The sequence below is a fragment of the Engystomops pustulosus genome, chromosome 6 (genome assembly GCF_040894005.1).
Source record: "Engystomops pustulosus chromosome 6, aEngPut4.maternal, whole genome shotgun sequence".
Taxonomy (NCBI): Eukaryota; Metazoa; Chordata; class Amphibia; order Anura; family Leptodactylidae; genus Engystomops; species Engystomops pustulosus.
This window is the reverse complement of record NC_092416.1, coordinates 123,672,617-123,699,234: the sequence shown is the minus strand read 5'-3', so window position 1 is coordinate 123,699,234 and position 26,618 is coordinate 123,672,617. Positions and strand designations below refer to the sequence as shown.

At 45.6% G+C, this 26,618-nt stretch overlaps 1 protein-coding gene across 1 annotated transcript in view; it reads right to left on the bottom strand.

Annotated features, from left to right (window-relative positions):
- Nucleotides 1–20,186, bottom strand: part of TPD52L2 (TPD52 like 2) — a 100,890-nt gene extending 80,704 nt beyond the window's left edge. The window contains exon 1 of the mRNA XM_072110866.1: nucleotides 20,111–20,186. The gene's annotated coding sequence lies outside the window, so the exon portion shown is untranslated. The remainder of the gene's footprint in view (nucleotides 1–20,110) is intronic.
- Between the last annotated feature and the right edge of the window lie 6,432 nt (nucleotides 20,187–26,618).

Genomic DNA, 26,618 nt, shown 5'->3' with positions numbered 1-26,618 from the left:
TATGCTATAAACTTACATTTACTGAAGGCTCATTTAAGGCATCCTTATAAATATGATTGATTTGTAGGGCACGTCATAATCATAAATCATTTAGAGATGAAGAAATTGTATGGTAAAATGACTGATACAGTTTAATAAATGCCCAGTTACTTACTGAGCTACATTACTATCATATTATGATCAAGTTTACTGTAATGGGATCACATCACTAAAACAGCAAATTGACATTTTGGTTCTAGAGGGACGACATTGAATTATATTGGTCCAAAACACATTGGGGGCATTTATTATTTTTGGTGCTAGTTGTTCCTTTTGGGTGTCCAATTTTAGCGGGGATTTTAACTGTCATGTTATATTGTGGCGCACTGGAAGGACACACTGGAAGGCAGTAGAAGTCTATGGGTCCAAACAAAAAATATGGATGAAACATCCGTTATTTTTCACTGATGAGGCTGAAAACCTAGTATGATGTTTTCAAGAAATAATATATCGGGCCCAGAGCTAATGTTGGCCCAGCTTGTAATCAGAGCTGGGCTGGCATCATAAAACACGGGGAGTCCGCTGTAACTAACAGCTGACCCTCCAGTGAACAACTGTGGTCGAATTGAGCTCCGATCACGGGTGTTTATCCCGGTAAATGCCGCGGTCAGTGCAACTGTGGCATTTAACGTCCCTGCAAGGGGTCTCTCTCCACACAATCGCCCCCCCCTGCTAGTTTCTATGGCAACGATAGTTTCCATGGCAGCCCTGAGGTATGATCAGGACCCCAGGGCTGTCCGCAGGTGGTGCCTGCAATACATCACTAATACCCTGCAATACATCAGTAACAATCAGATGATTGCTTGTTCATGTACCATGGTGGAAGTAATAAAAAAAAGTACAAAAAAAATTGTAATTCAATAAAAAATAAATTAATAAAAATGCCCATAATCTCCATTAACACATAAAATTACATATAATGTGAAAAAGGTCAAAATCATAACACAATCCCCACATCCATAACGACCCGTAGAATAAAAATAAATAATTTATTGTACCTGCATGATGAACTCCATTAAATAGACTGTAAAAAAATTACCAAAAAATATTTCATCCCACAAAAAAATACAATAAAAATTTGTCAATAAAACATATCTACTCCAGATACTGGTGCAAAGTACTACATGTCCTGCAAAAAACAAACCATCAATCAGCTCTGTAGACAAAAAAATTAAAAGTGGTATGCTACTTGGAAGATGACAATGTAAAAACTATAGATTTTTCCCCCACATTAGGCTTTATTGTGAGAAATTTAGTAAAATTCAAGAAAAAATATCTATGTATGGTATCCATGTCATCATACTGACCCAATAAGATGTTTATTAGGCTATTTGGTGAACACCAAAAAAATAATGTAAACGATCAATTACATACATGAGACTTTTCTACTCCTCCACCCCTGAAAAAAAATATGTTAATGTTTTCAACAATAGGGCATACCAAACCCAAAATGGTATCACTGAAAAATGCATCTCATCCCACAAAATAATTGCCCACACATGGCCTCAAAAAAAATTTTATAGCCTACAAAAGGGTGCCAAGTTCTATAGGATAAAACTGGCAGCTGCAGGGCGCTCCTTCCCTTTTTCGCCTCGTTGTGCGCCCAAGCAGCAAGTAACGTCCACATGTGGGGTGTCTCCGTACTCAGGAGAAATTGCATTACAAATTTTAAGATGGGTTTTCTCTATTTATCTTTCGGAAAAGTGTAAATTTTATGGCTATGAATGTATTACCAACAAAATTAATCCATTCTAATTGTAGAATGGACTGTTCTTTTTGTAAGCCGTCTAACACAGTGATTTTCAACCAGTGTGCCGCGACACATGGTCGGGTGTGCCGCGGGGAAAGTTCCCCAAACTATGGTGCCCCCTGTATTTTGTTTCCCAGCAATGCGCAGAGATGCGCAGTCACGGCTTCTTACAATGTAGGAGACATGTACAATAACACATGCGCAAGCTTTGAACCTCGCGTGACAAAATGATGTCACCGAGGCCGGCGCATCATCCTGAGAGCGGAGAGACTCTCGCATTTGCCCACCGCCAAGGTAATGTCCACCAATAATGCTGACTATATGAGCTTTTGCCTGAGTATATGAACTATTGGCAGAATACTCAGCATATGAGCTGGTACTTTTAGTACTCCAGCAGTACACTCACCGGCCACTTTATTAGGTACACCATGCTAGTAACGGGTTGGACCCCCTTTTGCCTTCAGAACTGCCTCAATTCTTCATGGCATAGATTCAACAAGGTGCTGGAAGCATTCCTCTGAGATTTTGGTCCATATTGACATGATGGCATCACACAGTGACAATTTACTACTAACTTGAAGTACAATGTCTGGCGCGATTCACTAAGATCGTGCGCCCGAGATCCTGCATGTCTCGCTTCCCCGCTCAAGTCCGCCGCAGTTCACCTTCTTCCCGGTGTGTAAGTGCATGTCTTGCGACACAATTTGAATTTTAAATCCCATGCTTAGTCCAAATCAGTCGGGTTGGAGACAAAGCACAAAAGATGCACGACTGAAGCTGAGCACCAACACCAATGTGAAAAAGCCATTAGAAGTACAAATAAGCATCACAAATGTCAAACATTCATGAAGGGGTTTAGAAGTTGGTGGACTTGCTTTTGATTGATCTAATTATATGGCAAAAGAGTGCCTGGAAATTAGAAAAGAAGAAAAACTGTTGGGATTTAAGAACTGTGCCAAAATTAAGGGATGAAAAAAAAAGTTGTGACTTTCAGAAAAGAACCAAATTTGTGGCACCGACACAAGATAAATATGGCCCCACGCCGTCCAAAAAGTGGCCCTGTGGAGCAAAGACTACAATATGGTGACACACATACTGAGTGTTTGTTGCGTTTTGAAACACAAAGGCCCCATACACTACAGTATGTGGGACGTATGTTTGGCCACATGCTTGCGGGCGTACATATGTCCCAGGTGGACGGCAGTAGCCTGCACACATGCGGCACCGTACCGCTTTGTACACGGGAAAAAGATAGATGTCCTATCTTTTCCTGTGTTACAATTTGTACACCATGCATTGCTATGGAGAGGGGAGGGGTCACCCCTCCTCCTCTCCATGGCGCCAAACATATGCCTGCCCGGCGGGCCTACGTTTGTCTGCATGCGGCCAAAGGCTGCAGGGATGGCCTTGGCCTTATAGCAGATGTGCTTCCACTGAAACACTCACGATTGGGATCGAGCAACATATGTTTTGCACTGTTTACATGCAAAACACTTGGTGTCTATGAATGTGAACTAAGGGTTCCCAATCGGTCAAACCATCTAATCTATACGGTGACCTCCAGAGGCTTATCAATTGTCAGGGAAACCCCAAATTGACGTGTATGTTGAATTTAATGATGGATGTTTGGTTCTGTACGGGAACACATGGCTGTACAATGGACCTAGTAGCATCTGTGCCTCCCTCTCCCCACTAAAAAATATGGTGACTCAGCCAAGATGAGTGTGCATGTTTATGGGGAGGTTGGAGGCCTACCTGTGATATTTCAGGGACATAACTTTTCCATATATAATACACATCTTTACATGTGATAGGTCAAAGCTCCCTCATCCAAGAAGCTTCATATAGTCATATAGCTTCATATGTAAAGTATTCTGAGGTAAAATCGAGAAATTCTTGCTGCTGACATCCAGTGTTTGTCATGCTTGTGTCGTCCAGCAGAGATGACCTGCTTTTCTCTTGGTTCTGTGAGAGAACATATGTGTGAAATATGAATGTGGCACTGTGCTGCAGAGACACCTTAACGCTGCTTGAGATGGCAGTGCCAAGGAGGCATCTGCTTTGCTAGGGGAAAGTACGTGATATTTGCAGCGCTTGCTAGTGCCAATCCCCCACCCACCACGTACTACTACCACTGCATGGTGGGCACAAGCCTCCCCCCTTCCTTCCCCACCTGGTGCACTGTGCACCCAGCTTAGAAAACTACAGGTTTGGAAGCAAAGGGAAGGGGTCTGAGAGCTAAACCAGGAATAGAAACCAAGGCATGAGGATGGGAGGGGGTGGTAGGGGAAGGAAGGGGGGAAAACAGCCCCAGGGAGAGATAAGAAGGGGGTGGGGAGGAGAGAGAGGAAAGATATTAGTAGAAAGGTCAGAGAGGGGAAGAGAATGGGGGAAGGTAGAAATGGGAGATGAATTAACCCTTGAACAGCCGCCAGTCACAATCACTAACTACTGCACAAAGATGGGGGTGTAATGCAATTAGCTGGTGTCTGCCTGTGGGGGGAGGAGGGGTAAAGGGAGTGGAGGGGATTTCAGAGGAAGGACAAAAGAACAAGGCTAGAGATAATATCCAGATATAGAAAGGTGAAGTAGACTGAGACAAAGGCAGGAGATACACAGACATGTCAAGTGCCCCTGACGCCAGGACATGGGGGGGCTCCCAGATGCTTCAATGTGTATTTATTTGTCTTCCTTTATAGCCAGCTGATATAGCATTCGTCCCCAAAACCAGGCACCTGTTTTATCAGTCAGGTATAGGCATTGTCATTGCACACATATCTATATGCAGTGCACCATGCTGCATATTTATAGGTGGCTTATAAACTGTGTATAGATATTTTACCTCTCCAGCTGGGGATATACAGTAGTCAATCCCTCTCTCCCCCCCCTTACCAGATAGAGTATCTGTATACTAAATGTTTACAGGTTATGTTGTTAATCCCTATATGCTGCTGTCTATACCCTAAATAATGAGAGTACAAATGCTTTCTCCAATATTCTATTCCATGAGAGGAATGGTGGCGACAACTATATAGATACAGCAGGGATGTGTACATGGCTAATAACCCGCATAATTCTTATATTACAATACACACCAAATACACCAACAGGGATTTCATACAGTATCTTTCTTAGAGGATTGATAAATAACCAGCTTCCCAGATATATAGTATGCCCATAAAGAATGAATACTATGATGGATATATATAGATATATCATAGATGATCTGCTACTATGAATAATTATTTGTTCTGTCACTTCCACACAATGCACAATTTACACAGAAAGCTCAATTCCCAAACCCAAGTACACTTCCTTTCTATAGTATCTCCACATATCTCCCCCCCCCCCCCCATAACTGGAGATTATGACTAAAACCCCCCACCCTCTACAATAGTGCCCCCCTACACTATGACTAAGTTACTAACACCCCACCACCACTTGTCCTTTTTGCGGCTTCCTTCTTATGAACATTCTTCCCCCTAAAGGGACCTTCCCAAAGTCACACGTCTGTGACTGTGACGAAAAGGTGTGGGGGTGGGATGAAGGTCATTTTATCATCAAAATCCCCCTCCTGCTATCCTCTACAGTGAAGCCATCATTTTCACAGGGTTTCCATGCCCCTAGCAAGGAAGTGGAACCAGATACAAGCTTGTTAACCCTTTAAGGATATAAGAGAGCAGATGTAGACAGTTTTTATTATTATTCATTTGTTTTTATTGACCTCCATTTTATGGTAATGATGGAGTTAATGGGGAAATTGCATTCCCCTCCATCTGGTAGAGGTAATGCCTCCCACTTCTCCTTGCAGAAGGGGGTTAGTTTCCTCTCCCCACCTCTCTGGCTCAAGCCATCTGTCATAGAGAATATCTTCCTAATCTGCCCTCATCCTGGCACCTTCTTAGTCCCTGGCGATTAACCCTTCTGTTGCAGAAGGGGTATATCCTCTACTAGATCCTTTCCTTTACTGAATCAGAGATTGCATGTAAATACTACAGTAATTTCTTTATCAGGCCTGTATAGGCAGTTACCTAGGCAAATTCGGCTAAAATGTCCATATTCAAACAAGACAGTCAGATGATACAAAGTATTGGCATTGGTGTTCACATGAAAATGAACTTATTTCATTTTACAGTGCGGCCTCTATCAGTCTGCAGTGGGTGGGTGCTGTCTCCATAATGTCACCTCTGAGACTATATACCAGTGATGGCTAACCTATGGCACTGGTGCCAGAGGTGGCACTCAGAGCCCTTTCTGTGGGCACTCAGGCCATCACCAGAGATGCCTCCAGGTATCTTCCTGCAGTCCCAGACAGCCCAGGACTTGCTGTGCACAGAGCTATATTAAAGTGACAGCTGTACCTGGGACTATTTTCTGCTATATTGGTGTCCTCAGGGGCTGGTATCAATGAAAGCTGGGACAGAGAAGGGAGTATAAATCACAAATTAAATTTCTGTGTTGGCACTTTGTGATAAATAAGTTGGTCTTTGTTGTAGTTTGGGCACTCGGTCTCCAAAAGGTTTGCCATCACTGCTATATACCAACAGAGGCTGGTAGTGACAGAGGTGCAACAGTGGATCAGAGGCAACGACCAAGCTGAGTATTAATTTTTTTCTTATTCTCACACCACCAAGGGCCAATAGTAAGAACATTTTGTTGGACTACCCCTATAAGGCACAATGGGGCTTATTTACTAAGGGTCCCGCGGCTGCATTTCCGTCGGGTTTTCAGACTTTTCAGGGATCGCGATGCTGGGATAGGCATTCAGAAGGAGATTGTGTCACGCGCAATCAAATTTTGGCGCATTTTCATGCTTCATAAATCGGGGGCGGATTCGGACTGAGCGCAGGACTTAACATTTAAATTGTGTCGCAAGACAATGCACTTACATACACCAGAAAGAAGAAGGTGAACTCCGGCGGACCTGAGTGGGGAGCGACACATGCAGGAAACCAGGCACACGATCTAAGTGAATCGTGCGGAGTCCATGATCTTCGGACAGCGCGCTGCGGGGATCGTGACAGGACCAGGTAAGTAAATGTGCCCGATTGTGACATAACTTTCCTGAAGAGTTCACCCCTGACACCAGTGAATAATCCAGCCCTGACCTGTCACACTGTCCCAAAATGTGGTTAATTCCGTCTACCACTTTAAGGCCGTCCAGCATATTCCTCTAAAGTGCTATTAAATTAAGTGATTGGTAATTGGAGGCCAAGTCAATGGATTGAACTTTTAATTTTCCCCAATCCATTTCTTGTTTTTTTGGGTCATTTTTTGGTGACATGCCATGCAACAATCTCTACAGAAAAAGGTTAGGTATATTGTTGCCATGAAAGTTTACACAATTTTTAACCAATGTTTAAAAAACATCTACCACCAGATTTACTGATAGTAGACTGCCACAGTGTCATGCTTGGGGGTGTACTGGCACTTGTTTTCTTATGCTTTAGCAGCTCTGTGATCTTGAGAAAATACATTTTTTAAATATATGTAAATAAGCCAGAGGCATTCCGGCCTACATCACTGGTGCGCCTTTTGACTCCGGCCTCTCATATATTATGCATGCATATCTATATCCATCCCTAGTGCAAGTCTCGTGCATGCGCAGTAACACTTTACTTGCGCAGCCGGCTAGAGACCAGTGCAGGTGCGAAAGGTAAAGTGTTGCTGTGCATGTTTTTCACTTGCAGACAGACGGTGATGTCACTGGCTGTCTGCAACACTTGCATCTAATATGCAGACACCCCAGTTATATATATTTATCCCTGGTGCTGCCCGCAAGTGCTGCAGCTGTGTGGCACTAGGGATGAATATAGATAACGGGTGTCTTCATAGATGATGAGCGGGCAGAGCCAGAAGGCACTTCGGTGACGTAGGTTGATTTACATATTTTTATCAACTTGGGATCACAAAGCTGCTAAAGAATAATAAAACAAGTGCTTGGACACCCCTAAGGTAACGTCTATCATGAATAAATATGGTGGTAGATGTCCTTTAAATAGGTGTTGCAAGTGGAAACAATATCCATTAAGTCCATCAATGGATTGGGTTCAGCATGGCCACTTTGAACACTCTGCAGCTACAAGGCACCTTAAAGGAAACCTGTCACCACATTTGCACCTATACATCCAATGACAGGTTCCTACAGAGCTCTATTTACTGACCGACACCCTTACCATATATACTGAGTAAAGCCGACCCGAGACCCCTAATTTTAACACCAAAAACTGGAAAAACCTATTGACTCGAGTATAAGCCGGGGGTGGGAAATGCATTGGTCACAGACCCCCCAGTATATAGCCAGCCAGCTACCTATAATATACAGCCTGCCCCCTGCAGTATACAGCCTGCCCAGCTTGCCCCCAGTAGTATACAGCAAGCTCAGCCTGCCCCCAGTAGTATACAGCAAGCTCAGCCTGCCCCCAGTAGTATACAGCCTGCCCCAGCCTGCCCCCAGTAGTATACAGCCTGCCCCCAGTAGTATACAAAGCCTGCCCCCAGTAGTATACAGCCACCCAGCCTGCCCCCAATAGTATACAGCAACCCAGCCTGCCCCCAGTAGTATACAGCGTGCCTCCAGTAGTATACAGCCACCCCAGCCTGCCCCCAGTAGTATACAACCTGCCCCCAGTAGTATACAGCCACCCAGCCTGCCCCCAATAGTATACAGCCTGCCTCCAATAGTATACAGCCCAGAATAAAAAAAAAAAACATATATACTCACCCTCCGGTGGCCCCGATGCGCAGTGCTGCTCCCCCGATGTCATCGCGGCTCCTCTTCTGGCTTCTTGCGGCTCCTCTTATTGCTTCAGCGCCTGTCTTCTGTCTTCTTCAACATCGTGCTGGGCGTCGCCATTGTTCTCTCCTGGGTGGCGCCTAGCATGACGCGCCGCTGTTGACATCATACTAGGCGCCGCCCGGGGGAAAAACATGGCGACGCCCAGCACGATGGTTAAAGAAGGCAGAAGACGGGCGCTGAAGCAAGAAGAGGAGCCGGGAAGCCAGAAGAGGAGCCGCGATGACATCAGGGGAGCAGCACTGCGCATCGGGGCCACCGGAGGGTGAGTATATAAGTTTATTATTTTTTAAGTCCATTTTTTATTATTTTTTACTCTCATTGACTCGTGTATAAGCCGAGGGGAAGTTTTTCAGCACATTTTTGTGCTGAAAAACTCGGCTTATACACGGGTATATACGGTAGCTTACATCCACATAAATAACCTTTTATCTTATATTACCTGACATCAGAGGGGGGCGTGTCCTGACCAGCCAGCCCCTCCCATCTACTCCTCCCCATGCCTTATGCCTCCTTACTGGTCAAAGTTCATGTGACCAGAGTGACATCTCAGGTCCCTTAGCCTCTTAAAGCAAACTGTACCCCATGCATGTATCTGACCACATGAAGTCACAGCAATGATGTCACTCTGGTCACATGTCATGAATGTAACACAAGGCACCGGGTAAAAAAATTGACACAATGGGGCAGATTTTCTTACCAGTCCCTGCACGATCCCCGAGGTGCGCTATCCCCATGAGAATGCACAGCTGCCGCGAATCACTACCAGTGTGCGCCTGATATCTCGCATCTGTTGCTTCCCCGACCAGGTCCGCCACAGTTCACCTTCTTCTTCCCGGTGCATGTAAGTGCTTGGCTTGCGACAAGATCTAAATGTTAAATCCCGCGGCTTGTCCGAATATGTCGGATCGTCCGATGGCCCGCCCCTCGATTTCTGTTGCATGAAAGCCGGCGCCGATGCGCCAAAATCCTATTGTGTGCGACACAGGCGCGATCCCTGGGAAACCCAACGAAAATGCAGCTGGAGACCATTAGTAAATAAGCCCCAATATTTCCTATCTGTACATAGAGCTTTATATGCCTGTAGTTGAATATTAGCAGACAGTTCTGAAGTACAAGGAAGCAGAGCAGTGATATAAGGAGACACAGAGCTGTCAGTTAGAATAATGGGGCGTGGCTCACTGCCAGCCTGAGAGAGAGAAGAGTCGCAAACACCAGACATGAGTCAAAAAAGCTAATTTTCATATCAGAAAAACGTCTGTAATTAAGGTATAGTGTCTCACTGGCAGCTATTTTTAGGCGATATGGGGAGGACTTGTAACCCTTTATCAGCAGGCATTGTTAGTCAGGGTGGTCAAAATCTGGTGACAGGTACTTTTTAAGCAGAAAGCAATAATACATTGTGTATATTGACTTACTACTTTATATTGAATTACTACTATATCAAGCATTAACATATTGGTTCTTAACTATTTTTTTTAAAAGTATTTATTTTTGCAATTTTTTGAAATTTTATACAATTATAATAAACAAAACCAAAAAACAAGATTGTCTGTCACATATTTCCTTCCCCCCATTACAGGATTATTATACAACAGCCATGGTAACAGTCAGGTTCTTGCTGTGTTTCAAAACTACCTGAGGGATATTACACAGTAGATAACAGCAGGATAATGCAGCCAGACATCTTGATACAACACAAATAACTATTGACACATAGACAATCAGTCACACACACACACACACATACCAGCACGCTCAGTCTCCTTCATCATGGAGAGGAGTATAAATCACATGTGATTATAAGGCTGTATGGGGAGTCACACACACACACACACACACACCAGCACGCTCAGTCTCCTTCATCATGGAGAGGAGTATATATCACATGTGATTATAAGGCTGTATGGGGAGTCGCGCACCATCTGGACCAGATGCGGTCAAACTTCTGGGGACACTTCCTGTTGGTATACAGGGACCGGTAGTGGGGAATGACGCTGTTAATAAGTAGTATCCATCTTTTTAATGGAGGGGGCTCCTGGTCCTTCCAGGTCATCACCACCACTTTTCGGGCGTAGTATAATACAAACCTAAAGAAAATTTTGTCATAGTGTCATTTATGATGCCGAGGAGACACACAGAGGGAGACAGTAAGCGTGGGAATTCAAAGTGTAAATTTAGGAACTCCAGCACTCCCGACCAGAAGACATGGACCCTAGGGCAGGACCAGACACAATGCAGGAAGGATCCGACTTCAGCCTGACAGCGAAAGCAAAGGTCATTGGGCATTGCTCCCATGCGGAATAATCTAGCAGGAGTGAAGTATACTCGATGGAGGAATTTAGATTGGATCAGGAAGTCCCTCGCACTCACTACAGATGTGAAGTAGGACAGTTCGACCTCCCTCCAGTCATCATCCGACAGGTCAGGGATATCCTCACTCCAGCGTTCACGGGCTCTATCAAACGGTCTGGACTTTTGCTCTTGCAGGAGAGCATAGCACTGAGTGAGTGGCTTAGGGAGGTCCGGGGTACTCATCAGAGTCTCTAGTTTGGAGAATTTCACTGTCAGGCTGAAGGAGCCGAATTGGGCTTTGAATGCGTGTCGCAGTTGCGTGTAATGGAAACTGGCCGTATCGGGTACAGTATGTCTCTCCCTTATCTCGTTAAAGCTGAGTAATTCTGCTTCCGGGGATAAGAGCTGGCCTACAAATTTCACCCCCGCCGCCCCCCACATTGTCCAGCCTGGGAGGGAGAGAAAGTGAGAGAGCCACGGATTGAGCCACAATGGAGTCCTAGGCGAGAGAGGGGGAGAGCTACTCGGCTCTACCAGGGATTGTGCCTTACGCCAGCACACCGCTACCGTACGTAGGGGAAGTGGGGTATCAGATGGGGACTTATACCTGTACAGCAGGTTTGTAAGGGCCTCGTAGGAACCCACCAGGGCACCAGCCAGTGCAGTAGCTGCATTACCCATGTCTATATCTATCCACCACTGGGCATATACTAGCTGGGAAGCCAGGTAATAAAGATACAGATCCGGGGCAGCCAGTCCACCCCTAGACTTGGGAGCCTGAAGCAGCGCTAAACTGAATCGTGGGGCACTACTCTGCCAGTAGAAGGACCTGAGAATGCCGTCTATGCGTTTAAATAGGCTCTTAGGAAGTAGTATAGGACAGGCATGGAAAAGGTATAGAAATTTTGGGAGAAAAATCATTTTAAATATGTTAATACGCCCGTACAAAGACAGGGGGAGAGTGGACCAGGCTTTTAGGCGCGATTCCGTTGCAGCTATCAAGGGTGTAATGTTTAACTCCGTATATGCCTGGACCCTGCGTGACACCTGGACTCCCAGATATTTAAAGGTGGACACCACCTGGACTGGGACGGGGAGGGAGTGTACCCCTACATCAGATAAGGGAAAAAGGGCCGATTTGTCCCAGTTAACCCGGAGACCTGAGAACCCCCCGTAGCATTCTATCAGGGACAGAAGGGATTCCAGAGAGGGGCCCACATCCCCAAGGTATACAAGTGTATCATCAGCATAGAGAGATACCTTTTCAATGATAGGACCTCTAGCAATACCCTTAATGCTATCAGAGTGACGGATCGCCACAGCAAGGGGCTCAATGGCAAGTGCAAAGAGGAGGGGAGATAGCGGGCAGCCCTGCCTAGTGCCCCTGGCCATAGAGAGAGTAGGTGAGATATTAAGATTAGTCCGTACCCTAGCCTTGGGATCGTTATACAATAGTTTAACTAATGCTGTAAATCGAGGGCCAAAACCCATTCTAGGCAAAAGGGTCCACAGATATGTCCATTCCACAGAGTCAAACGCCTTACAATTGTCTAAGGACAATATAAACCCAGGGTCTGAAGACTTCTCTGCCTCTGCAATGTTCAGGTGTAATCTTTGTATATTTATGTCAGTTCCCCTCCCTGGCATAAAGCCTGTCTGGTCTGGGTGAACCAAGGATAATATTACTTTATTAAGCCTTGTTGCCAGAATTTTTGCTAGGATTTTAACATCTGAGTTTAGGAGGGAAATTGGGTGGTACGAGTCGGGAAGCAGGGGATCCTTGCCAGGCTTAGGAAGAACTACAATAAGGGCCTCTCGCATGGAGTCAGGGAGGGAACCACTGTCGAGCGCATCGGAGTACAGGCTAAGTAGATGGGGGACCAGGGTCTCACAGTTATCCCTATACCACTCACCTCCCAGCCCATCAAGTCCAGGTGTCTTACAGGGGGGCAACGATTGGATGGCCAGTTCCACCTCCTCCGCCGAGAGCGGGGCATCAAGCTCCGATGACTGTGCCGATGTAAGTCTCCAAAGTGGAAGACTGTCAAGGAATCTGGAAATCTCGACGGAAGAGGCGGACAATCTGGAGCTGTAAAGAGAGGCATAGAATTCATGAAATACCATGTTTATGGCCCGGGGTTCTGTGATCAGGGTTCCACTACTGTTAAGGATAGAGGGAACGGAAGCACAAGGACGTTCAGCCCGCGATAAATACGCAAGCAGCTTCCCATTTTTATCTCCGAATTCAAAGATGGATGCTTCCCTGGCTAGCAGGCGCTTACTGGTGCGCTCCTTCACTACAGCTAGATGGTTCCTCTGCGCCTGCGCCCAAGTCTTTTTATTCCCCGGAGTAGGTTTCTCTAGATACTCCTTTTCTGCATTCACCAGTGCAGCGGTTAGCCTTTCCTCCTGCGCATTTAAAGACTTCCTATGGCCAGCTACCCCCGACATGAATGCTCCCCGCACCGAGGACTTGTACGATTCCCAGACTAGAAGAGGATCAGGATGGGTTGAGTGTACGTCCCAGAACTCGCTGTGCGCTGCCCTAACAGTACTCAGGACCGCTGGGGATTGGAGCCAGGCCGGGTGCAGGCGCCATAAGCGGGAGTCGCTGGGGGGGCCTATAAGGAGACTAATGAGCAAGGCGGAGTGGTCTGATGCACTGCGCGGGCAATAGGATACCTGATCAACGTGCTGCATCATATCAGGGGAGACAAAGGCCAGATCAATCCGAGAGAAGCTCTTGTGCACAGAGGAATAGAATGAGTATTCTCTCTCCTGAGGGTGTTTACTACGCCAAACATCGGCGAGATCTAGAGAAGTGAGCCACTCGTTCAGACGGACCGAGCCTGTGTCTAGGCCGCTTGTGCGATCTAAGGAGGGATTAGGGACTGCATTGAAATCACCAAGGCAGAGTAACGGGCTTGGAGGCATAGCAGCCAGTTTACTGGAGATTAAGTGCAATACAGCTGGATCAAAGGGAGGGGGGACATAGATAGACGCTATAGTAAAGGTAAAGCCCCACAAGGCGCAATGTACGATCACATAACGGCCAAAGTGATCCGGCGCTACCTGTATGACCTCTATGGGAAGCGCTTTGGATATGAGTATGGATACTCCCCTGGCGTAGACAGAGTAGGAGGAATGATAACCTCTAGCCACCCAGGCCCGCTTCAGAGAGAGGACCTTCTGACCCGTAAGGTGTGTCTCTTGGATACATACAATATGGGGGGCCTGACGCTTAATGACGTCTAACATCAGGGCTCTCTTGAATTTAGAATTAAGTCCCCTCACATTCCAACTCATTACCTTAATTGAAGACATCTTAGCGGAAGGGAAAGGGGTGTGGGGAAGGAGACGTGAGCAACCAAGCATTCATCCTTTCATACCACAGAGACATAGACAGACAGACAACAGTGAGCATAACAAATATAACAGAACTGAACTAACAATCCCAAGAATACAAACCCCCTGTCTAACACCCTAACAGCAGTAGTGTAGACCTATACCCACTAACAGTCAAATAGTAGAACAGTGGTCCCTAACTCAAGACAAACCTACACCATTTGTCCCGGGACCTTCAACCCTTAATGTATATATGATCAGGAGGTTATTAGGCAGCCATATTTAGAGAGAACCAAAGAGGAGATAGGGGATGGGGGGGGGGGGGGAGGAGGGGGACGCAGGGAGGTAATGGTAACAGGGAGGGGGGGGGGAGGGGGAAGGGGGAGGGGAGAGGAGTGGGAGGGGAATAGGGAGAGAATGAAGTGCCATATGTGGCGCACTGGTCGAGATGACCAAACAGAGAACACAAATCAATCACAGGGTACATTTGTGAGGCACGTATTGTGTAAACAAATATTAGAAAACTGTAACAGTGATTTGGGACCCCTAGATAACTATTCAGGACTAAGTCCAGCACTGTCATTGCATATCAGATAAAAGGATATGTGAGTCCAGTCACTCAGGAGGTGCGGGCCTTCCAGCTGGAGCCCGTGGAGCTGCATCAGCCCAGTGAAGTGCTTCGGTTGGGCAGGTGAAGAACCGAGTCTTCTGGCCGTCCACAATTCGGAGCTTGGAAGGGTACATCATGGAGTATTTATACCCCTTGTCACGGAGACGGGCACGGACCTCGGTGAATTGTGCGCGTTGTTTCCTGACGGATGCAGAGAAATCAGGGTAGAAGGACACTCTGCTGTTGGCATAGAGAATTTCTCCCTTGGTACGGACCGCCCTGAGGATAGAGTCCCTGTCCCTAAAGTGCAGCAGCCGGGCCAGGAAGGGTCTTGGATTGCCCCCTGGAGGGCCAGGGCGGGATGGCACACGATGGGCCCTTTCCACTGTGAAGAACGGGGAGAAGGTATCTGCAGGCAGCATATTTTTGAGCCAATTATCAAAAAAGGATACAGGGTCAGACCCTTCCACTTTTTCGGGGAGGCCGACCACTCTGACGTTGTTCCGCCGCAGGCGGTTTTCGAAGTCATCAGCTCTGTCGATGGATGCAGACATTTGGCGCTGAAGCTCTCTGATCTGTGTCGGCATAGGCCTCTGGACATCCTCCACCTCAGATATTCTGCGTTCAGTTTCGGTGATTCGCTCTTTAGCTTTGTGGACATCATGCCTTAGCAGAACAAAGTCCTGTCGCAGCTCATCCACCTTGGTGACCAGTTTGGATTGGCATCCGTTTATGGCCGCCAGCACCTCTGCAAATTTGCGATCCAACTCCGTGGCCGCGTCAGACGGATCAGCACCCTCTTCATAGCTTACAAGCTGCGGCGGGCTCTGGGAGCCTTCAAAGAGGGAGGGAGAGGAGTTTGGGGACCCCTGAGGAGAGCAGGGCTGTGTGCGGGAGAATCTCCCTAACTTTTTAGCAGCATTCGACTGTATCTGTGCAAGAACGGCTTGGGATGTGGAGCATTCCTGCGCATCCAGGGGTTCCAGGGACTGGAATGAAGGATCTTCATGGACGGATTCATCATCCGATGGAGGCGCAGACACCCCGGACGCTGCTTTGAGCATTTTAGCCGTCCTCCTCCGGTTACCCATGGCGTCTGGGCAGGGGGGGCCAGTGATAAACAATCGAGGAGCCCAGCGTCCAGTAATTAGCAGAGATAGAGTCCAAACCCACGTGGAGTATTGCGGCACTGCAAGGGTTAATATAAAACAGAACCCAGGAGCAGGGGATCACTGGGAGTATGGAGGACTCAGTGCTGGGCTGTATAGCTTGGGGTCCCCAGGGCAGAGGTGGGCAGCAGCAGGGGAGTTACTTTCCTACCTGGTCCTGGCTCAGTCCAGCAGTGTCAGGGTTAACCCTGCGCGCCTAGGCCTCAGGCAGCGCAGGGGAGTCCCACAATATGGCGCCTCCAGCAGGATGCAGTGCTGGCTGGAGCTGTCACGGTGCCTCCGGTGGTGGAAGCGGTGTTTCGGGCTGCAGGGGAGGAGGATGATTTCCCCGGTGATCAGAGCCGCGCTGTGTACCTGCCGCGGTACCGGGCGGCTAGGACCGGGCCGCCGCGCTGGTCACGTGGCCGGCTGCAGGGGGATGCCGGGGAGCGGTGCGGAGTCCACAGCCACTTCAAAATCGGTGCCGGTGGACAGCGGCAGGTGTGCGGGGCACAGCGGAGCAGGAGGGAGCGGGCACAGGTGAGGGATGGCTGCCTATACGGGGGGATGAAGTGTCGGGTCCCGGGAGCTCCGCGGCGCACGTCCACTCAGTCCGGCATCAGGCCACGCCCCCATTGGTTCTTAACTATATTAGTACATGAGTAGGCACTAACCACCACATTGAAGAAGAAGCACTCATAATTTATCCATCACAGTTTGGTCTTAATCAAAGCTTACGTCTGTCCACTTTTACTAAATACCAGTTACAAGCAAGGTCCTGAGAAGGAGAACTGAATACTATTTCTGGAGGGGTTGTACAGGCTGATTAAGATAGAAGTGACAGGCAGATAAGGAGACAGGCTGAGGCGTCAGGAGGACCTGTTGATAAGCCTTGAATAGGGCTGTGTGTCTAATACTACCCATCAATCCTCTGTAATGTATACCCTTCGGTTATCCACATATTTGGATTATTTTGTGCATCCCCTTTACCCATGATAAAAGTAGTCACATGTGGGTCATGAACCGAAATTTTTTTTCGATACCTTACATTCAATGCCCCTCCACAAAATACCAAGTTTAAATGAATGCTTTGATGGATAGAAGAATACCTAGGAGTGACTTACTTTCTATCTTACCCTAGTTGGTACCACTATATCTGATGGTAGTCACCAGGTTTTCTTCTTCATGACACCATATCTATCCATCTGCTCCACTGATCTGTTTTCAGAAGTTGGCTGAAGAAGGGTTCACTTGAAAAAAAAAAAAAAGAGATGGAAAGAATGTGGCCATAACCATGTCATAGCTTCTTTCAGTGGTGTAACTAGGAGAGGCAGTGTGGCGACGTTACACAGGAGATCTCCTTCTAGAGGCAGAACCGGACAAATTTTACTTCTAAGCATTCAATAGCGTTGTGCCTATCCATAGCACAACCACACACAGTGAGCATAATCTTCACCATTACACCTAAATCTATCCCCAAAGCTGTCACACTATTAGCGCTCTCTTCCCGTCTTTTCTTGCCACTTTCTACTACATACCGTCTTGGTCGGCGTCTGGGGCCATAACATGGACTTCATCAATGTTCTCTCCCAGCACAACATACCATACGCCACATTTATTGAGGGTTTTAGACCATTTTTGGACAGTTTTCCGACTTATCCGAAAGGGGTATGGCCTAGCCCAAGTGCCGGCTAATTTGACATAAATTAGACCAGACTAATAGCTGCTGTAAAGTAGGATACGTTATTAAATTATCCCTCTATATGTCAGCAAATGTACTGTCTACATCAGAAGCTTTTCTAACATATACACTGTACGTGGCACAAAAACAAGATGTGAACATAACCTAATTTCTTCTAATCCTGTACCCTTTTTGGGTGGCTTCCTTGCTGAAGATCTCATCTGCTGGGTCCTAAAGTGCACGCTGACGTGCCACCTCCGGAGATTTAGAGAGCCAATGTGCCCACTGCTAGTGTCAGTCTGTGCACACCCCTAAAATTAAAGGCAACCTTCTCTGAAGGGAGGTACCTGAGCATTGTGGTTCTATTTAATTGAGTTGATGTCTGGAACTTCTACCCGAGACAACAGCCATGTCTGAGTATCTAAGGAAGAATTTGCAGTAAGAAAAGATCCAAGCAGCACTATCAAAACACACAATGAGTAAACAAATTAAAATAAAGTGGGCTATGAGGACCGGGCATCAGGTCCTTCAGTTATAGAGATAAATGAAAAAAAGGAAGCACACCAAATTGTAGTGAAAAAAATACCTTAGTGGATTTATTCCATGTGAAAGAACTACGTTTCGGCTCCAAACAGTGAGCCTTTCTCAAGCTGAATATCCATGATTGTGTACAGATATATAAACAAAATGGAGGAGGTCATGTGATCATTATTGACCAATACAGATATAGTGCAAAGTTCTGGCAATATGGAAAGTTCAAACAATCATAATGCTCATACAATGTACTAAAATACAAATATTAAATAGATAAATCATTACAGAAAACGCATAATGACCGCAAGTGAACCACAATTATTGTGAGTAGCGCCTAATAAGGCTGGAGGTGTGCCAGTAAATGTCTAACCCCTTCCCAGGGGAAAAAACAAAGAACGGCATATTAACCTCTATTTCAGTGGTAATAACTACAGCGGTAGCAAAACTTTGGGTGCTAACCCCATAAGGAGTAACAAATAATATATGCATATGTGTACAGTTGATACAATTGCAACATGGAAAGCAACCCTTCCGTACTGTGCCATAAAGGCCAGTTTGTCGCAAAACTTTTGACGGTCCAACATCAGATTTAACTAGTTTGTCACGTAATAATTGTGACTTGCGATAGGAAAAAAAAGAAGGGGGGGGTTAAATTTATCCACTGTAATATTGCCTCCATTTAACTTTGACCAATGTTTCCTAATCACTCATGCTATGGAGTCACTAAATGGAGGCAATATTACAGTTGATGAATTTTAAAACCCCCCTCATTAACTTTGTCAATGCTCAGACGGTTGTTCAATAACAATTATGGGAAGTAGAAGCACCCAATGGCACCATTAAGAGAGCCTGGAGTACCAGAAAAATGTTCGAGTGATGCAAGACAAACTTTTTAGCAAGAAAAAAAAACTTGCTTAAAAGTGCCTGAGTCTTACAGTCAGGAGGATCCAGCACTGCCAACCCCTCCTAAATTTTGTGAGGTGCTGATAAAGCATTTCACCCGATTGCCATGAGAGAAGTACCTGTGCATAGCGTTCCATTTCCTGTGGTCGGGAAACAGGACCTGCGATGATGTCATCAGGTCATGTGACAGTCTAATGCCACATGTCCTGGAAAAGTGATGGGAATTACGACTCTTCTAATGTGAGTTGGCTCTTTAGGCTCCGCTCACTAAGAAGAGCCGACTCTTCTGGCTCCTGAACAGCTCCTTATTAATTATATAATAGGGAACTGCAAATCAGTCAATCACCCCACACCACTCCACTTTTAACCCGATTTTCTTGTAGACTTGGTTTTAACAGCTTTCACTGTGCACCCCGAACGACATGTCTACTTTATTCTCTGGGTCAGTACGATCGCAGGGATAATACATTCATATAGGTTTAATATGTTTTTATACATTTACAAAAATTAAAACCTCCTGTACAAAAAAAAAAAGTTTTTCATTTTGCCATCTTCTGGTGCTAATTGTTTTGGTGCTAACTTTTTCATACTTCGGTGTACAATGCTAACATTTTGAGGACTGTACAGCCTTTTCACTGCTTTTTATTACATTTTATTATATGTTTAAAAATTGCAAAAAAGTGGCATTTTCAACTTTGGATGCTATTTTCCTTTACATGGATGAACTCATATGTGGTAAATACAAAGAAGGGGCATATTCAAGGATTGGGGAATCCAATCTGGCAGGGGGTTTGTAGAGCAAAGTGGTCATTGTTTGGTGGAGGATGTGGGCACAGGTGGATTTGGGATAATGGATATGACAGCTGTCTGTGGCCACAAATACACTTACCTCTGTCCGCAGCACTCATCACCTACACAACGCTGCCAGTGAATCAGCATAACAACCAGTTACATATTGCATACGGTGCTTAGTATCTATAGTTGGTGTGCAGCCCCAGAAGCTCCTGACCTCTTATCTCTGTGCTCTGATGCTGTAGGCTCCATTCTGTGGACTCCTTCACTCCTGTTTCCAATGTTTCCTGGGATGAAGAGGAGAAGGGGCGGGCACTGTCTCAATAAGGCAAAACTAGTGAGAGCAGAGCCAATCAGCTTCAGGCTGAAATGGGACAGGATCATTGGAGTACTCGGCGTGCAACACTATTTCCTGCCAGGCCGGAGCTCCAATGATGACCTTTGATAAGGCAGGGGAGATGGTACCTGTGCCTGCAGAGAGGGCTGTGTGCCCTCTCTGCATGCAAGCCATAGGTTCGCCAACACTGGTGTAGAGGGGTGAACTAAAAGGATAGGGAGCAGATTTAGGAAATATGGTTGAAAGGGAGCTGAGGGTATTTTGGGGGCTTATTCATTATAAGGGTTAAGACCTAAAGAGGGGTGGGTATGGGGTGCCCAAGTGAAGCAGAGCTTTAAGTGCGCCAGAAGGTAACTATGTAAGTTTATTTTTTTTTACAATGAGAAGGGCATGGGGGGGCTGCATGGGGCATTTCATAGCTCTCAACCGTCCAGGATTTGGTGGGACAGTCCTGGTTTTCAGATGCTGTCCTGCCGTCCCGGGTGGTTGGTAGATTGTCTAAGGCTGCACTGGTTCGTCTGGTCTTCTCCTGGTCCAGTACATTACAGCTGCAGATCAGCCAAAGCATCCGGCCAGGAGGAAACGGGATCAACTCCCTGCTACTTCCTCACGCGTCTAAAGGAGTCAGGCGCCCCTCCTCCAAGTCACAATCAGAGGAAGATGAAGGACAGGAGGCCACGGAAAGAGGAGGCTTAAAGGCAGGGGAGCACAGGAAGAGGTGGCTGGAGGAAAGGGGGCCATGGAAAGAGGAGGCTTAAAGGCAGGGAAGCACAGGAAGAGGAGGCTGGAGGGCCGGAGGCCTGTATAGAAAAAGGGGGAGGCTGCATTTCATTACTGTGGGGCACTGCATGGGGCATTTCATTATGGGGGTAGGCTGCTGCAGAGCATTTCATTACCGGTAAAGGCTGCTGCAGAGCATTTCATTACTGGGAGGAGGCTGCAAAGGGCATTTCTGGGGAAAGCTGCTGCAGAGGATTTAATTACAGGGGTAAGCTGCTGCAGGGCATTTAATCACTGGGGAAGGCTGCTGCAGAGCATTTCATTACTGGGAAAAACTGCTGCGAGCATTTCATTACCGGGGAAGGTGGCTGCAGAACATTTCATTACTGGGGGAGGCTGCATGGGACATTTCATAACCGGGGAGGCTGCAGGCCATTTTATTACTGGGGGAGGCTGTGGCCGATACATTTTCTACGCTAGGCTAATACTCAAGTCTACAAGTTTTCCCAGTATTTTGTGGTAAAATTAGGGGCCTTGGCTTATATTCGGGTCGGCTTATACTCAAGTATGTATGGTAAACAGTGTTTATCATCCATTCACTCTCTAGTATAACTTTATACCTTTCGGAAAAACGAGCAGACGCGGCACATCTTCTAAAATGTTGAAATTTATTTGGTCATCTTAAAAAGTTGCGGTGAGGTAGAGGTATCGCCTACGCGTTTCGAGCACGTCCGTGCTCTTAGTCATGGCATATAATCTACTACAAAGGTAAAATATTTAAAACCATCAACCACCAATCACCGTTCAAAGGGGTGTGTACACATTCGTAGCAACGACGTCACACGGGGGAGTGTACTTCCCGTGTCGTCATCGCACGGATGCGATCTGTTAACATAAACAATATAATAGATTAACAACATTTGGAGTGAACCACGTAAATCCATACCGGGCAATTCATTTTATAAATGTGAAAAGGAATATGCATGAAGGTATGAGATTCAATATTGAAGACAAACGGCTAATATGTGAATATGTAGTTATTTTCAAAAGAAAAGAGAAAGGTCTGACCTTACATTCAGTCCTGCAGGAGTTCTAGTGCCCAGTTCAAAAATCCAAAAGGCTTCACGTTTCAGGAGAGTCCTACGTCTGTCCCCTCCTCTTTTACCCCTATGAATTTTCTCTAAACCAAAGAAACGGAAAGCAGAGATATCACCTGTATGAATAGAGACGAAGTGTCTGGACGCTCCGGACATATTGTTTTCCATGCTTTTGGAGCAGTCTCGTATATGCTCTGCAATCCGAGTCTTGAGTTTCCTAGTAGTGCAACCTACATAGGACAAGTTGCATGCTTCACACCTAATGACATAAATTATAAATGTGGAATCACAATTAATAAATGTTTTAATCAGGTGCGATTTGGTGTCATTGTGAGAAGAAAGAGTAGTTATTTGTTTTGCGAATTGGCATACATTGCATCGTGTCGACCCACAACGATAAAAGCCTTTTGTGCTTAACCAGGTTCTGCTATCATCTTTGTTGGTGCAATTCTGAAAGAGACTAGGGGATAATTTTGAGCCCAAAGTAGGGCCCTTTTTAGAAACAAAATTACAACCATTTTTAAGTATCAAATTCAGTTTATCATCTTGGTATAAGATTGGAAGATTCTTCCTTAAAATGTTTATTATAAGGGGAAAATCTACACTAAACTGTGTAGAAAAAGTAACATTGGAATGTTGTGGTTTACTGGAATTACATTTGTTTCCCTTGGTTTTTAAAAGATCCTGTCGATCCTTAGATGCAGCAATATTGAACGCTCTATTAATGGACCATTGTGGGTAGTCCCTGGACAGAAGCCTCTGACCTAGGAGTTTAGCTTGATTCAGGAAATCCGACTCGTCTGTACACGCTCTCCTAAGTCTAATGAATTCCCCTACCGGTATGGCTTTAATCGTGTGGGCTGGATGGCTGCTATTCGCACTTAAAACTGTGTTCCCCGCTGTTTCTTTTCTGAATAAGGTCGTTATGACTCTATGTTCTGATACACATCCCTTTAACTTAAGGTCCAAAAAGGCTACCTCTCTCTTATTGGATTCAAACGTAAAATTAAGGTTGGCATTATTGGTGTTTAGATGGGTGACAAAGCCTGGCACGGACGACACATCCCCCGACCACACAATGAGTATGTCGTCGATGTATCGCCCGTACCAGGCAATGCTCCCCAAAAATGGATTCAGTTCTGAATAAATAAATTCCTCCTCCCACCATGACATGAAAAGGTTAGCCAATGAGGGTGAAAAGCGTGCCCCCATTGGCGCCCCTTTAATCTGTACAAAAAAGACACCGTCAAAAGAAAAGAAATTATGTGTGAGTAAGTATTTCGTCACATCAATCAAGAACTCACATAGTTCTACAGAATATAAACTTGATTTATATAAGTGATGTGCCAACGCGATTAATGCAAGGTCATGGGGGATGGAGCTATACAGGGAGCTGACATCACATGTAACCCATGCAAACCCCTCTTCCCACACAAAATTGTTGAAGACTCTCAGAACCTCCTTGCTGTCCCTCAGGTAACCCGGTAATTTTAGGACCAGAGGTTGCAATAACCTATCCAGCCATTCGCATAGATGCTCATTCAATGATCCTATTCCCGATATAATCGGTCTGAGGGAAGGCGGGAAGGTGTTCTTATGGATCTTGGGTAACCCATGGAATATTGGTATGACTGGGTGAGGGGGGCAGAACGCATCTTTGCTGTTTTCGGGTATAATGCCTAGGGCTATCCCCTCTTGTACAATGTCAGCGATTTGTTTCTGAAATGTCGTTGTAGGGTCTGTGTCTATCCTTCTGTATGTCAATTTGTCGTCCAAAATGCTCATGGCTAGTTTCCTGTATAGATTTCTATCCAAAGCTACCACCTTACCCCCCTTATCTGCCATTTTTATAACGACTTGTTTTTTAGACTCTAACTCAGTGAGTGCTCTCTTTAAACGTGGGGCTAAGTTGCCACCCTGCGGTGGATGTCCCTCTCTATATAAATTTATCAGGTCCCGCTCAACAACTTGTTGAAATTCATCCATCGCACGTACTCTGGCGTTGACCGGATAAAAGAATTTGTTGGAAGATATGTTAGATATTGTATGTATATGTCTTTCACACTCAGTGATAGTTCTAAGATTGTTGAGATCCAAAAGAGTGCACTGGTCCTTGAATCCCAGGTCCGTGTACTCGTTTTCAATCTCAACATTTTGATGGTATGTGGTGTCTGAATTTACATCACATTCAAAAAAATGCCGTTTAACTGTTAGGGTTCTAACAAAACGGTTTACATCTAACAATGTGTTAAAGACGTTAAACCGTTCCGAAGGTGCAAAATTCAAACCCTTTTCGAGCACACAGATCTGGTCCCTGGAAAAAATGCAGGCAGATAAATTTAAGAAACTACTGTCCCCTGACTCCCCCTTTTCCAGAGGGAGGTGAGTCAGCGTTGTCCTTTCCTCTTGCTTCTCGTCACATAGTCGCGACTCTGTTCTGAAACGGTATCTCCGGTGTTTACGGCCTGCTCTCCTGGTCTGTTTTTTGGCGGCTTTTGTCTGGGAGTATTCCTAGAAGAAGTGTGGGAGCTATCCAGTTCACCGGCTGAGGTGTCTGAGTCCATTTCGGATGAACTGAAAGAAACTTTCATAGCTCCTTTATCTTTGTTACGTTTCCTGTATTTCTTCTTCAATATCGATCGTGGGGTCGAGATTTCTGAGGGTCTTTTTGTATAGATATGGCCGGAGGTATAATCCTCTGAATCACGTAAGAATTTTCTTTTCTTTGTTTCCATTATATGTTGTTCCAATTTAGTTGTTGCCATCGATAGATTTTCTTTCAATTGTAAGTATTCCGGTAAGTCTTTATATTGATCCAGGTCAGGAACCATTCGATTGATCTCCTGTTTCAGAGTTTGGAGTTTGAGAGCCTCCTCCTCCACTATAAGCCTAATTAAGGCAAATGAACAGTCCGAAAGTATATTGTCCCATTTATTCAGGAAATCCTCGCTGTAGACTGTGGTTGGTCTTTTTCTCATTCTTAGGCCCCGTGGGATCATATTTTTCAACAGGTATGAATTGAGTGAGTTGTGGTCCCACCAGGTCCTTAATTCTTGGAGAGAAAGTTTTTCCAATTGGTGCATCCTAGTCTTCAGATCGGAGTTTGTGGCTACTACATCTATATTCACATTGAACACTTCCGCTAGTTTGCGGTTTCTGGCATCCAATGTGTTCTCCGTGATGAAGGCTGGTTGTGTTTCATCAGATTCCATGTTGATGTTTAAGCCAAAGGGAGATCCCTCGACAATTACTTCGATGAAGGAAAACGTGGTATGAAATCAGGTAAGTGTAATTGATTAAATCCCGCTGTGGATGATATGTGTAGCCAGTCAGTTACACCGGTAATCCCCAAAAACAATTCAGTGACTGGGGAGCATGCACACGTCCAAACAACAAATATGTGAGTAGTCAAAAAAGTTTTTTGTGCAGCTCACCCACTCGTCACGCTTCTTTCAAGGGGTCCACATCGAGAGAATCTTTTAATCACGTATAGCTGTCACGTGCATAGAGTGCTCGCGTCCCACCGCTTGGACTGCAGGCAAGGTTCATAGGTTTCGGAAAAACGAGCAGACGCGGCACATCTTCTAAAATGTTGAAATTTATTTGGTCATCTTAAAAAGTTGCGACTATGTGACGAGAAGCAAGAGGAAAGGACAACGCTGACTCACCTCCCTCTGGAAAAGGGGGAGTCAGGGGACAGTAGTTTCTTAAATTTATCTGCCTGCATTTTTTCCAGGGACCAGATCTGTGTGCTCGAAAAGGGTTTGAATTTTGCACCTTCGGAACGGTTTAACGTCTTTAACACATTGTTAGATGTAAACCGTTTTGTTAGAACCCTAACAGTTAAACGGCATTTTTTTGAATGTGATGTAAATTCAGACACCACATACCATCAAAATGTTGAGATTGAAAACGAGTACACGGACCTGGGATTCAAGGACCAGTGCACTCTTTTGGATCTCAACAATCTTAGAACTATCACTGAGTGTGAAAGACATATACATACAATATCTAACATATCTTCCAACAAATTCTTTTATCCGGTCAACGCCAGAGTACGTGCGATGGATGAATTTCAACAAGTTGTTGAGCGGGACCTGATAAATTTATATAGAGAGGGACATCCACCGCAGGGTGGCAACTTAGCCCCACGTTTAAAGAGAGCACTCACTGAGTTAGAGTCTAAAAAACAAGTCGTTATAAAAATGGCAGATAAGGGGGGTAAGGTGGTAGCTTTGGATAGAAATCTATACAGGAAACTAGCCATGAGCATTTTGGACGACAAATTGACATACAGAAGGATAGACACAGACCCTACAACGACATTTCAGAAACAAATCGCTGACATTGTACAAGAGGGGATAGCCCTAGGCATTATACCCGAAAACAGCAAAGATGCGTTCTGCCCCCCTCACCCAGTCATACCAATATTCCATGGGTTACCCAAGATCCATAAGAACACCTTCCCGCCTTCCCTCAGACCGATTATATCGGGAATAGGATCATTGAATGAGCATCTATGCGAATGGCTGGATAGGTTATTGCAACCTCTGGTCCTAAAATTACCGGGT